A 6,255-nucleotide genomic window follows, 5' to 3' on the forward strand; every position below is an offset into this window, starting at 1 on the left:
ATGGGTAGAGAGAAAAAAAAAAATGGTGAAAGGAAAAACGAAACAGAACTCAGGGTCTTGACAGGAAGGAGAAAAAATGTGGAGCAGGAGACTACATGAAGAATGCTATTGGCGTTTTAAATATTAAAGAACAAGATTAAGGACACAAACTTGCAACTCGTAGATAAACGAGTTCTGGAGAGCTAATGCACAAGACAATAGTATAAGTTTCAAAGTGGCTAAGAGAGTATGTCTTAAATATTCTCACCCTAAAAAAAGAAATGATACATGATGTGATGGAGATATTAGCTAATGTTAAGGTGGTAATCATATTGCAATATATAAATATATCAAATCAACATACCATATACCTTAAACGTATACAGTGTTATATATCAATTATACCTTCATTTTAAAACAAGAAGAAACATCATCATTTCATCAAGAATCAATGAAGTTGAGTCAGGAATGAGGCACAATGAGGCAGGAATTCACTAATAAAACCCATAATATTCAAGGATAATTGACTTCGTGTCCAGCTCTGCATAGGGTAACATTTTCCCTATGTTACTTCCATTAATCTCCACCAGAATCCCATAATTTAGAGCTTTCATGATGAGGAAAAAGTGTCCAGAAGAATCAAACAGCTCTTCCAGGGGTGCACAGCCACTCAACAGAAAACAAAAACAGAAAACAACAAAAAATGAGTATAGCTAACATTTATTGATGGTACTATGTGCCAAGATCTTTCTAAGCGCTTGACAGGTCTTATCTCATTTAGTGCAACAACTTATGTGGCAGCCCGTGTTTTATTGATGAGGAGACTGAGGCACAGGGAAGTTGAATATCCCTTGGTCTCCCAGCTGATCCGTGGCTAGACCAGGACTGACCTTGACTGCAGAACTGGCTCTTAAAATAGTTTTAGCTATAATACCAACCTCACAGAGCTGTGAGTATCTAAATGATTTGACATACATAAAATATTTAGAAAAGTGCCTGACGCATAATAAGCATTCAACAAATATGAATTAATTATATTAGGAAAGATTATTCTCTGATGCCTCTTCAAAGTGTAGAATACAAAGCTGTTGATGAATAACACTGGGACAATCAATATTCTAAAACAAATCATTAGCGGAGAATAAGAACCATCTCTAAAATCGTGGGATTTTCAAGGATAAATCAGTTTAGATTTATGCACTAAAGAATTTTTTGGTGTTTTGGTTTTCAGTTATTGGCCACCCCATGGCATATGGAGATCCCAGGCCAGGCCATTGCATTGCAATGGAAGCTCCTTTTTGGGGTGGGTGTGTGTGTGTGTGGAGAGAGAGTTTTAATGCTCAAGGAAATGCATACAGGAGGAAACTCAGCAGTTGCCTGGGGCAGAGCCTGTGGTTGGAAATCTAACCCAGGAAGATCAACTTATGCAAAAGCATGTTGTTTTTTGAGGAAAGGAAAGCAGTATAGCTCATTCCTAGAACTCCTCTCTCCATCCTTCTCCAGGGTCCTCGTCCTGCCTGCCCTCTGAGTTCTCAGAAAAGAGAAACACAGGAGATCCTCGTTCTTTCCTTATGCTCTTGTTATCAGTGAAGAAACTTCAAGCCGCGCGGTGCAGAAAACCTAGCCAATGGACAGAGGGTCGAATCGGTGAGTGCACACCCAGCTGGTCTCCTGCCCAAATCCATCTTGATAAATGTTTGGCGATGATTTATCCTTCCTTTTGAAGAGTCAGTTTGTATTCCTGGTTTGGACTTTTGCGAGATAAAGGATGGTTGATCTCTCAGCCTAAGAGTCAACGAACAGAGAAGTCCTGTTTGATCTTTTGACCTTTTGCTTTGTTGTCCAAGATGAAACTGTGTGGACAGCAAGGCTGGTTCATGGGCTTGAAACTGGTACCATCACTCCAGGCTTCAGTCTCAGAAGGACCCTGTGCTTGACTACAGGCTCTGCTGTCACGGTCTCAAAATCTTAATAATTTTATCTCAGAACAGATGTTTTATAAGTGGCATCCAGTGAGACGGTGGAGAATATGTGCGAGCAGAAAAGACACACGCAACAGGTCTACTCCACCGCTTGTAGCCTCATTCATGTGTCACACTTGTGACCCATGGTGTACGAAATTCAGAGACAAGGAGAGCACAAGGTAAGCATGTTATGCAGCTAGAATGTGCAGGTATCAAGAAGTGAAACGAAAACATTGGAGCTCGTTTTGTGCCTCACTTCCACTTTTGTGATAGAAATAAACCACATATGCATGTATGAGCAGTGAAATATTTGTTAGGTAGTTTGATTCATACTAGTTAAATGCTTTTATATCTGCAATGAAAATGAGCATTGCACAATATAAAAATGAATGCTAAAATTCATGCTAAGAGTTTGAGTTTTTAAGTTTTCCTTACCTAGAATGATATTAAATAGCAAATACCATGACAGGTTGAGAGAGAGCCTAGAAAAGGAAGGAAAAATAGCTGTATTTTAGTGCCTTTAATGACACTTCTTTCCTACTTTTTGAGCAAGAGACCCTGTAATTTTTTTTGTAGTGATTTTGATTTTTTCCATTAGAGCTGGTTTACAGTGTTCTGTCAGTTTTCTACTGTACAGCACGGTGACCCAGTTACACATACGTGTATACTTTCTTTCTTCTCACATTATCATGCTCCTTCATAAGTGACTAGACATAGTTACCAGGGCTACGCAGCAGGATCTCATTGCTTATCCATTTATTTTTATTTTGAACTGGGTGTGCAAATCATGTAGCGGGCCCTAGTGGGCAGCTTCCATGTGCCTGAGAGCCAGGGGATTTCTGAGGCATGTCTTTCTTGAGTTCATTCCTACATGTCCTGTTCGCTGCTTAGCCCAGGGAACTTTGGGGTCTTTGGGGAAGCAAGACCAGTTATCCTCCCACTGCTTTGGAACCACGGGATCCATCATACCTGTTCTTTCATCCCCTGCACCTCCCTCACCTTGACTGGACTAAATCACCTTTTCCTGTGTTCCCAGAGTCCTCAGTGAGTTTCAGAGATCACTTCTTATTCCATGTTGCTTTGATTCCCGCTTTTTCCCGTCCTCACTGGACCACTAAGTAGCTCTTGCATAATGAAGATGAGGAAACTGCATAACATCCAGACTCTACGCACAGGGCCTTAAAGACGGCAGCCAATCACCAACATCATTAAACTAAATTACATCGCATCCTCCTAAAGCCCATCTCTTCCCCCACCTTCACGCACCCCCCCCACACACGTAATAAAATCCTTTCTCCCCTAGTCCCTAATGGCAGAGGAAACTCTTTTCTTCTCTCTTCCTTATCCTGTTGAACTAACTACAAGAGCAGTGAACCCAATTCTATCTAAGAAGCATGTCCTAGTCACCAACAACAACCACCTTCTTTCCTTGGACTTTTCGGTTTACCATATGCCACTTAATGTCAGAGGGGAATGGAAGACATAAGTGACCATAGAGTTTTACAGACCAGATCCCTCGGTTGTCTTCTGACGAATACCTCTATGCATCCTGCTTCTCTTATTAAGACTTGACAGGTGAGCTGCAGCCTGAAATAAGTCGTTCCTGTCTATGAGGAGAAGCAGAGGGTAGGCATTCAAGGCCAAGAGGAAAACATAAGAAAAGTATGCACACGAGTGTGTTCTCATTCACGGTCAAACCAATCTGTCAACATAGAGTGAGTGGTGGGCAAAGGGTTAAGTAGCTCAAGAACATTTTGTATTGGATACTGAGCCAGAATGCTCCAGGCTCCTATCCCTTTGGAATTGTGTGAACCTGTCACTCCTAAGCCTCAGCTAGTGAATCCTGTTCAATGTGCATGTGAGTCAATAGAGAATTTGGCATCTCTTTACTTAGGTTCTTGGTCTGAAACTGAACATAGGCTATTTATAGGCGGGGACTGCATTTCCTTTATTCTGTGTTTCCTTTGTTCTAGCTGCTTGCCTGATTGCAGTAAGGAGTAGTAAAGCACTGATGGCCAGTGGCACTCCTGATCTCCCATCGGCCAGGTTTTCACCTTCTCTTAAGATTCTACTTCTCAGAGGAAGGTATTTTGGGAAGGAATCCTTTTTTCCTTAATATGTAGGGAACCACTTTGAGGACAGAAGGATAATAAGTCTACATTCTGCTCTTAAGAAAACTCGGTCTCTCATAGAATATTAGTCCAAGGTACCAATTTATTTCCCCAAAGGGAGGATGGGTTTCTTAACACTCAGACATTGGGATTCGTGTTGCAAACTATGTGAAATTAATATTTGAAGCTGTGTGTGTGTGTAGATGAGAGCTGATGAGAGAAGAATGAGCGAAGATTGGGATGAGATAAAGTGACAGTGACTATTAATGAGTCAGTGGCTGGATGTGGCAATGACTTGAACTGGACACAGGAGCAGATGCTATTTTAAGTTATACCTTCTTTTCTTCCTAACTCTTTGCAGAAGGGTATGGATTTTTCTTCACGAATCTGGACCTTCTTTTTTTCTGGCTCTTGTCTTCCTTTTGCATAAGTCATCTCTGGAACCACAGATACTCAAAAACTTTATGCAGGATTTTGCTTCGCCGTGGATGGTCCGGTCCTTACAAACACAAGGAAGCTCCGTATTTTATGAATCATCTCTGGTTTTCTTTCTTAGTCCTCTCTGAGGCAGCTTGGGCTGTAGGAGGAAAAACTTCTCAACAGTCTCTGTTCTGTGTACACTCACCATTCCTATAATGGAATGCCAGCTATTTTGCCTGAAGCAACCTGACACATGCAACAATATGTGTGTTCTTTGGAATATTGAACAGTGGAAGAGTTCTACAGGCCAGGCTTTGTGATCTCTTGATCCCAAGCACTTAGATTCTACCTTCATCCCTCTCCATACATCACCCTCTGCCCCTAGAAAGGGCGTTTCATTGCACATTTTGTGGCAAGATTTATGACAATTATCACCCAAATCCGTAATTAGAAAGTGGTAACAGACAGGCAGATAGATCCACTTACAGTGACATCTCTGACAGGGTGACACCCCCACCCCCACCCCACCCCACGCCTTGCAAAATACCTCTAAGGCTTCTCATTTTCAGTGGGACCATGCTCCAACACAGCGCCGGCAAGCCTCGTCTCGTGCTGGGGGAGGGGAGGGGGCTATAAAAGCAACATGTTCTCACAAGCATGGCAGAGCCCATGCATAAACCATTTGGCTTTGCAATTAAAAACAGGTTTGGCTTCCCTCTGCATCAGTAAGACAACGTCAAAGCAACATTCATCCTGAAAATTTTCCCTTGTGAATTCAAATGAACTGTGAGTCTGGGGTTTCTTTTGTTTGCATGTGCATGCCTTGAGAGTGAATTTTTTGGAAGGGTTTGGTGTGGTTTCTTCCCGGGGTAATGCATGGATATATACGTGTTGGATCCCTGCTACCGGATTGGTCTTGGTGACACTTTCCATTCTGTGTCCTTGGCTTCGCCGGGGCTCGCATTTTGGATTCATTCCACCTGGCTTATTACTACAGGCTAATTAGCTCTCCGAGTCTGACCCTCTTGCCTTGGGAAATGATCACTCATTCCAAAGATCTGCCTGAGAAACTGACTCTCACAGACTAGCCCTGAGTTTCAGAGATACTGGAAGACATAAACAGGTTCACTGCTAGGAAGTGCTGGCTGCAATGACGACTGTTTATATCTTTATCCTTTTGTCATTCTTGTGGGATGCATTCAACTCTTAGATTCTACGCTATTGGGAAGAATCACGACTTTGCAGCTGAAATCCTTCCCTTCGCTATGCAAGGACGAGCTGTAGGGCTACTATGAAAGCCAGTCCCAGTTTCAGTGAAATCACTCATTTCCTGCCAGGTAGTTTGCTTCCATTTCCCTTTCTCTCAAGCTTTTCCCCATTCAGTGGAACGAGAAGAAATAGCACCCTTATTTGAATGTTTACTGTGAAAAGCTATGTTCCAAAGTTCCGCCACTGAAGAAATTGAAAAATAATGAGACGTAGCTTATGAACCACCCGTCTAGGACTGTCAGAGCCCCGTCTACGCTGACCTGAAGAGGTCTGAGCCACGGGACAACGGGTTTCCAGCCCTCGGGCCCAGCCACTGTTGGACAAGGAAAGTCCTATGAAAGGACCATGAATTAGGAAGGCCAGTTTTCCGGTAAGAATGGTGATAATCAGTATTAATTAAAAGGGAGAGAGGCAAAAGAGAACGATTCATCTCACTGCAGTATCCCCAATCTAAAACCATTGTAGGAAGAGGATTCCACCCCTATTTAATTTTAAAAGGTCTCACCCAATCC

Source organism: Sus scrofa, chromosome 10 (genome assembly GCF_054392235.1).
Source record: "Sus scrofa isolate SSC_HxYL_T2T_F1_AM1 chromosome 10, Sscrofa_HxYL_maternal_Yorkshire_Landrace_v2.0, whole genome shotgun sequence".
Classification (NCBI taxonomy): Eukaryota; Metazoa; Chordata; class Mammalia; order Artiodactyla; family Suidae; genus Sus; species Sus scrofa.